The sequence below is a fragment of the Rhinopithecus bieti genome, unplaced genomic scaffold, assembly GCF_001698545.2.
Source record: "Rhinopithecus bieti isolate Rb0 unplaced genomic scaffold, ASM169854v2 scaffold_21703, whole genome shotgun sequence".
In the NCBI taxonomy this organism is placed as follows: Eukaryota; Metazoa; Chordata; class Mammalia; order Primates; family Cercopithecidae; genus Rhinopithecus; species Rhinopithecus bieti.
Window position 1 is genome coordinate 4,235,527 of NW_016812332.1, and position 8,730 is coordinate 4,244,256.

Consider the following 8,730-nt stretch of genomic DNA (forward strand, 5'->3'; position numbering starts at 1 on the left):
GAAACAGAGAGGTTGAATGAAAGTTCTTACAGTGGAAAATAAGTAGCTCCTCTCAGTCTCCTTCTGCTACCAAGCTCCATTAATGCTAAGTGACAGAAGATTAGAGACCAGCTCCTAGAAAAGACCTATGGATACTGACATCTGGAGTGCTTCCTAAAGAAAAGTCTGGATTTCTGCTTAATTGCCGATGAGAAAAGTATACTGGTCAACAAGGGCTTCCAGTCAGCTTTTTATTGTCCCACTCTTAAATGTCTGTAGACAGACAGATTGCCAGACATTTAAGGAAAGCCTCCAACAGAGACCAAAATAACAGAATTAACTAGCTAACTCACTAGGGAATTCAGAGGAAAAAAGAATCAAGGATTAAGACAATGTAAACAACAAAATAAAACACTTTGTAATATCTTTTGATGGAACAAGAACAGGATACTTAAAAAAAAAAAAAAGAGTGTGGCTTCATGTGGTGGCTTATGCCTGTAATCCCAGCACTTTGGGAGGGTGAGGTGGGTGGATCATTGAGGTCAGGACTTTGAGATAAGCCGGGACAACATGGCAAAACCCCGTCTCTACCAAAAATACAGAAAACTAGTTGGGCATTTTTGCAGGTGCCTGTGATCCCATCTACTCAGGAGGCTGAGGCAAGAGAATCACCTGAACCCAGGAGGCAGAGGTTGTAATGAGCCAAGATCGTGCCGTTGCACTCCAGCCTGGGTGACAGAGCAAGACTCCATCTCAAAAAAAAAAAAAAAAAAAAACCAAAACAAACGTGATAGAAATATTTTTTGATTAAAGGCTAAGAAGACAAAATTTAAGAAAGCCCCAAGAAAATAGAATGAGACAAAAAAAGGTAAAGTAGGAGATAAATAATAAAAAAAAAAAACCCTGGAGGTTCAATCCAAGAGGTCAACATCTAAGTTTGAAAAGAAAGAACATAGAAAATAATAAGGCAGAAATTACAAAAGAGAAAGACAGTTTTTTTCAAATTGAACATCATGAGTCTAAAGATTGGAAATCGCCTTTTTAAGTATCCAGCAAAATGAAAGAAAGAAAAAAAGACTCACATGATAGAACATCATCCTGAAATTTCAGAACACTGGGAATAAAGAATAAACACTAAATGCTTCCAAGAAGAACAAAACCAGATCATATTAAAGGGTTGAGTGAGAATGACATCTGAGGTTTGAACAGCAACACTGGAAGTCTACCTTCCAGTAGACTGGAATACTGTGGAAACATGAATTCAAAGTTCTGAGGAATTATTATTTCAACCTAAAATTATTCACCCAGCAGCCATACTATCATTGTAGTGCCAAAGGGGAATAAATAATTTTTTTGGTAAACAAATTTTCAAAAAGCTTACATTCAATGCACTCTTTCCTAAGAAGCTATTTGTGACTGTGCTTAAGTAAAGGAGAGGAATGAACCAGAGAGAAATATAGGTGACACAACAAATAAAGAATCCAATGTGGGAGAGAGATAAGAAGTCCCTTAGGTGATAGTTAGGAACAAATTTCAGTATGAATGCTGACAGCCAATAGTACAGATCAGAGCAGGAGGATGGAAAGTTCCAGCAAGTCTGTCTTCAGTTAAATGAAAAGAATTTGATAACTTGATTATGTGGAAAATTTTGATAAAAGGGATTTTATGTTTCTTTTAAAGTGTTTGGAAAGGTTTAGAGAAAGGAACATAGAAAATCAATCAAACAAACAAACAAATGAACAACAATAAAAAGATGTGAATATTAACTCCAGGACAAACAAACTGCAACTTTATTAAAAAAGAAACATAATTAGGCCAAGTGAGGTGGCTCACACCTGTAATCCCAGCACTTTGGGAGGCCAAGGCAGGTGGATCACATGGTCAGAAGTTTGAGACCAGCCTGGCCAACTTGGTGAAACCTCATCTCTACTAAAAATACAAAAATTAGCCGGCCATGGTGGTGCATGCCTGTAGTCCCATCTACTCGGGAGGCTGAGGCAGGAGAGTTGCTTAAACCCGGGAGACGGAGGTTGCAGTGAGCTGAGATTGTGCCACTGTACTTCAGCCTGGGCGACAGAGGGATACTCTGTCTCAAAACAAAAACAAAAACAAAGCAAACAAACAACAACAACAAAAAACAACCGTAATTATGATTTTCTACAATATAGCTGATCATGACTGATGAGATATCACAAATCTGCCAGAAAGTTTGCTTTGCATTAGTCCCAAGGTTAATACTGCCAAGATTCCCACGCATGAAACCTCCTGTTCTCTCTCAGTAGCTGCTAGTCAAGTGCCTTGATTAACTAGACACTACTGTGAGTCAACTGACATTTGAAAGTCTCAATTCAGTATTTTAGGGGTATCAGTGTGTCATGTATGAAAACATGGGTCATATGCAAGACGCTTGTTGCATGAACATTGAGGATGGTCCGTAGTAATAATACTAACACCTATTGAGCTCTTACTGCATGCCAAATACTTTCCTCGGTTTACATCCACTGACCCTTAGCTGTTATCAGCTCCTTTTTACGGCGATAACATTAAGATATAAAGAGGTTAGGTAACTTTCCCAGAGTTATGGGGCTTGGATTAGACTGGGGGCAGTGCAGTTCCAGAACTTGTCGTCCTGACTGCTACTCTTCTGCCTCAATACATAATTAGATACATGCTTTAGGGGATTGAAAACTTAGAAAATCAATGAGGATAGAAGCCTCTTGTGGTGGAAGTAGTGGTAGAATGAAGTGGACTAAAGCCAGGCAGCAGGAGTCAGAAGGGACAGGAGTCTGACCTGTTAGTCCACTCACAGGAAATGAGAATTGATGGGATTTTGTTAACAGTTCATTTAACTTAGAGACACTGATAAACTCCTTTACTCTACTGAAGAAGTCAAGAACACCGGCATCAAGATGGACCTTTCTCCTGAGACTTTCTCACTTCATCTCTTTCATATCTTTTTGATACCGTTGCTTCCACTTCTCATTTCCCTTCATCACATGTCAGGCTTCATATTACAAGCAGAGAAACCTAGGCCTGGCTTCTCTTGTTCGAACGTTCCTTCACTTAATATTTGCCCCTGGGAGTCTTGGCAACTAGGCTTGGTAATGGCAACCTGGAGGGAAAGAAGACCTGGTTCCCCCTTCCACCCCCAACCTCATTAAATATGATGCAGTTTCTACCAAGAGGTTTGGGGGTGGAGGCTGTGTGGGCAGAAGACACAGCTTCCAAATGTTCTCGTAAATATTCATAAAAACATGTTAGTGTTGCTAAACCCACAGCAAACGATAATCATCCATCCCCCTACACCCTGCATCTTTTGCTGTTAATCCTTTTGTCTGCTTTGAATTCCTTCCCACAATTGCTTCTCCCCCATCCTGTGTTTTTGAATGGCTGCCAGATACCCTACTCCTAACCTTTGCAGTCCTTCATGTGGGTCTACAGTACCCTTTTCAAAGCAATGGCCCTCTGCTGCCAGCTAGGGACACGAATGACACACACCATCCCAGGGATGTTGCTTCTGATCATCTTGGTTCCTTGCTCTTGGAGAACACAACAATTATTCTGCCCAGGAACTGATGGGGATTTCTGAGCAACCTGGCACATCTGAAACATTTTTCTGACTCATTGAGCTGGCATATACTGCTAGATCAGCACTGGCCCTGTTCCACACAGCCTGTCACCAACAGTGGGTGTTGTTGTAAGCTCTAGTTTTGATTGTGGCAAGATGGGCTCTGTGACTCTCCTCTTGTTCTGTTGAGTTCAGAAAAGGCATCTGGTCTCCATTCACATTACATTTGACAAGAGTCCAAAACCTAAATGAATGTTGCTAATAAAGAACTGTAAGGAAAAAACATGTTGAGAACTACTGAGTGTATTCAACACACATCAAGCTTTGGAGCAGGGGGAGGGGAAGGGAATGAATGTGCTGGGTTAGGATCACCCATTGGAGGGCAAGAGCTCCAGGCTCTGCCTGGCTCTGTCCATGAACTGTGCCTCAGTTTGCCTTCTTTACATTGAGGATGTTCAAAAAGTGCTTTATAATTCAGAAGAGACTGCATGCGACCTTGTAAATGTTTAACTTCGCTGTTGCTCAATGAAGTTTCAAATGAGCTAGGATTGATTGAACAGCCACTCTGTGTCTAAGGCAAAGGTGGCCAAGGAGAGAATTTAGCCCCTGCATAATCTTCACTGGCTCACTGCCTCCAAATCTTTTGACATGGGTAATTGGCATGTTCTCCACCTTTTGTATAGTACATGCAAATACAGCCTAAGCCCATCTCCCTTTTATCTTTCTTAGGCATATCTCTTGCATTATAGACTGCATCATGGTGTCTGCTTCCCAGAGGAACTAACCAGCACAGCAGGAGAGTTTACTTTCTAAATGGAATTAGTTGGAGGAGGCTAAAAAATGTTAAGATGTGAAACTAAATTAAGCTAAATGTCAATGAAGCCCCTATTGAACAATGATTATTTTCTGAGGCATCCTCTAAATATATGAGGCAACTGAATGAGGAAACTTTTAAAAGAATATCTTACATTTTAGAATCACTACATTATTACAGCTAAAATTCTTATTTCAGGTCATGTTTAGCTAACACAAAATGGCCAAATCTAGATCATCTTAGGTTATTCTGATAAAATCTTACTGTTTATGTATGACATATTGTCTGTCTTTGTGTTATCAGATATATAAGGCATATGCCTTGCTCATTAAAAAGTGGTGTCACAAAATAAGAAGGAAATATTCCCCTGGATTTTTAAAAGCGTTTTGTCCAGAGAAAATTCCTACTGTCTTAATTTTTTGCAGAAATATTATGATGCAGGGAGTCTCTATGTTAAGAGTGTTTAACTTTAGCCTATGACCTTAAGACCTTAACCAGTCTGGAGTAACGAAGACTGGGAAAGTAAATAAAAATACAAGTAATGAATATAAAGTGAGTAAATATACAAATAATCAAATATGGCTCTTGGTAAATTATTTTGTGGTAGATAATCATATCTAAAATATGTCTCTTCATGAGGTAAAACGCTGGATCAAGAATTCAGAGTCGTAATTTGTCAAGCAAACATCTGGTATACAGTGTTGATGGACTATATAATAAAGCAATAGCTTATTATTTAGGAAAAGCAGAAGCCTGCCTTTTTGGAACATGGAAAGATCTATGCTCAACTCTAGCCATATCTATGACCACATCTGAACAAGCAAGGATTGGAACACAACATTCAGAACAGTCCTCAAATACCTCTGGGTATAAAAAGTCTTAGAGAAGTTGGAAAAGTAGACTGGCTGACTTATGGGGGAGAACAGTGATGGGAGCAATTGCACATGTGTTAAGTTCCAGGGGTTGGTGTACAGATGGAGTGTACACAGGTCAGAACAGGAGTCCAAGAACCCACAACTTGTGTAACCTTTGGGACTGCTAGTCAGGAAGGGCAGACAAGAGGAAAAATAGAGACAAGTCAAGGATGATGGCAATTGAAGAATGAGTTTCAAATTTGGATTACAGCAGATCGCTAATATATTCAGCCTTTAAACCGATTTTTATGGAGTATTTATTTGTACCTGAACTTGTGCTAAGAGTTGCAGATACAAAGATGAAATAATGTGTTTCCTGTCTTTTAGTGCTGGAACAGAAAGCCAAATGTTACATAATATAAGACAATTATAATATAAGACAAAAATATGATTAAGAAGGTACTAAAAATTGCATGGGTCCTTCTGGGGAGGCTCCCTCAACCCTAAATTCCCTTCCAGCTACCAAATCTCTCACCATCACAGCTGAATTTCTATATTTGCTATCCCCCTTTCTTTATCTCTCATTCATTCCTCAACTCACTTCATGCTGGCTTCGGCCGACACCACTCCACCAAAATTGTTTTCAAGTGTCTTTGCAAAATTCCAAGATAATCTTCAGTTCTTATTTTCTTGACCTTTTGGCAGGATTTGATACTCTTAATTATTCTTTTGTTTTCAAAAATACTCTCTTTCTTTGACATTCCAGGGCAGCATATTCTCTCCCACCTTACTTTCCATTCCTCTGGAGACCTTTCTTCCTCTACCCACACCTTAAATATTTGGGGTCTCCAGAGCTCTTTATAAATTGTTTCTACCAAAGTTAGTTCCTCACAATATTTATCAGTTTGTTATTTTTTTTTTTTTTTTTTTTTTTTGAGACGGAGTCTCACTGTGTCTCCCAGACTGGAGGGCAGTGGCACGATTTCGGCTCACTGCAAGCTCCGCCTCCCGGGTTTACGCCATTCTCCTGCCTCAGCCTCCCGAGTAGCTGGGATTACAGGCGCCCCCTACCACGCCTGGCTGTGTGTGTGTGTGTGTGTGTGTGTGTGTATTTAGTAGAGTCGGGGTTTCACCGCGTTAGCCAGGATGTTCTCGATCTCCTGACCTCATAATCCGCCCGCCTCGGCCTGCCAAAGTTCTCGGATTACAAGCATGAGCCACCGCGCGGCCACATTTTATTTCATTTACTTTCTTGCCACTGCAAATTTTGTGAGACCAGGACTATATATCATCACTGTCTTTCCAGTGCCTAGCACTGTGTGTAACATGAGGTTTGTGCTTAATAAATATTTATTGAGTGAATGAATAGTTGAATGATCTGAGAACCTTAAAAGATGAGTAGGAATGGCACAAAAGGTAGAGAGTTTTGACTGGGAGGCAGTTGAGCAGACGAGCGATATACTGAGACTTGAAGGTTAAATCACTCTAGCAACAGTGTGAAGGATACATTGGAAGAGGGGGGTTCAGAGCAATTGATGTTACAATATTCTTAGTGAAAAGGGTGATGGCTATAGAAATGAAGCAAAAGGCAACGGTTCAGGGGATCATTAGGAGGTCGAGCCAATAAACTTTAAAGATGTATTGGTAACTGGGGTAATGGAGAGAAAGAAATCTTGGATGCCATGGATTCCTTCACTAGCATAGAAAACACAGGAGAAAAAGCAATTTGGGAGAAAAGTTTAGTTTGGGACTCAATGAGTTTTAGATTCTTAAATGTTCCATTAGGAGCGCAGAAGTTAAATTACATTGTAGAAGCTCAGGGACCATGTCATTTTAATCACATAGTTCATTCTACACGTTGGTGCTTGGTAAATTCTTTTGATGATTGATGCAATATCACACTGCCAATCCTGCGCTCCTGTTTAGGGGAACCCCTCTATACAAAGCCTGTGTGTTTATTTACTCACACCAATGAGGCTTTATGACTAGGTTGCCCTTTACATGAACGTTATCTATTTTTGCAGATGCTGTTTCAAAATTGATTAGTTCTCTGACTCGCCCACTGAAATCATCCAACCTATTGAAAAAGCAGAATGGGATGTGGATTATAGGGTTTCAGATAACACCAAGTCCCTAGTGAAAGGTATGTTATTTCATTGCTTTGTTCTGCTTTTGGAAATGTGTAGCTGTGTTTTCTTTTCACCAACTGTATAGGTCACAGCAATTTTTTTTTCCACTGGGAGTTACAAGCTATACGGAAGATTTCCAGAGTAGAGTCACAGTCTCACATAAATGCTAAATACAACTAATCAGGGTCGGAAGGTACATGGAGGGTAATTAGTAGGTTATATTTGGGTCAGTTTTAAGGTCATTTATGGATACTCCAAGAAAAACAGACCTTTTGACTTTCTGTGGTGAAAAACGGAAATATATTTATTTTGTGTATTATAATACATGCCCTGAAATGGATTAAAAGCATTTTTGATAATTTCATGTCTGTGTATATAAGATTGCTTAAAGAGCAAAACAATACACTGTACTGTATGCATAATAAGAGTATCAGCCTCAGTAACCAGATATTGCCTAAATTTGTCCAATATGCCATAACTAGTGTCAGAATTGACAAAAGGGGATTATGACTCTTAGCTTACTAGGCTTGCTTTATACTTCTAAGGAGATGGTCATTTGGTAATCTTAAGCCTTCACGGTACAACTATTAACAAATAAATTCATTATAATAGGACATGTTTATCATGGATCTTACTTCTCATGGCTTGTGTGGGTTTTTGGAGGCTCCCTTGACCAATAGGAGCACCAAATGAAAGGAAATAATATTGACTCCAAGTGTGAAAGTGGAGTAGATATTTAGGAATCATTGAATATAGAGAAGGTGAACGAAGTGGTGAATTACAGGAATGGATTAAAAACAAAGGCTGTAAAACCCCTTTCTTCACAAACTCCTACAGGCTGATCTCACCTACATCCCCATTGTTTCAACCACCATTCCGGTGGGAACAGATTTCTCCACACTTTCTCCAGCTAAAACCTTCTCTCTTGAACTCTAGAGCCACAAATCCAATTGCCTGTATCTACATCTAAATCAATTTCTGTCTAAATCTATAATTCATCAATATCTTTATCAAAATCTCAATGTGTTCAAAGTTAAGCTCATTATTTTCTCCCTAAAACTTCTTCTTTTTCCTGCTCAGATTTCTGATAAACCAAGTATGTCCCAGGTATCCTCCTCCTTTTCTCTCTCTCCTTCATTCCTGATAGCTAAACAATCACTTCTTAGAATGATTTTGGCTTAGAAATACCTGTGGATTCCCTCTTATTCCCTTCCACTGTCACTGTCTTAATTCAGGTCTTCATGATTTTTTTTTCACTGAATGACTCCAATAATCTCTTAATAAGTCTGTCACCTTTCAGTCTTTTCTCAGCTTCTCTCGTAAATTCATTCCTTGACTCTCTACCAGAGTGTTTTATTTTTTTATTTATTATATTATATTTTATTT

The 8,730-nt window shown here is 39.3% G+C and overlaps 1 long non-coding RNA gene across 3 annotated transcripts in view; it reads left to right on the forward strand.

Annotated features, from left to right (window-relative positions):
- The first annotated feature begins 6,448 nt into the window (after nucleotides 1–6,448).
- LOC108544652 (uncharacterized) overlaps nucleotides 6,449–8,730 on the forward strand; it is an 80,715-nt gene continuing 78,433 nt past the window's right edge. For all 3 annotated transcript variants that reach the window (XR_001889912.1, XR_001889913.1, XR_001889914.1), the window contains exons 1-2: nucleotides 6,449–6,546; nucleotides 7,240–7,358. This is a non-coding gene — a long non-coding RNA (uncharacterized LOC108544652). The remainder of the gene's footprint in view (nucleotides 6,547–7,239; nucleotides 7,359–8,730) is intronic.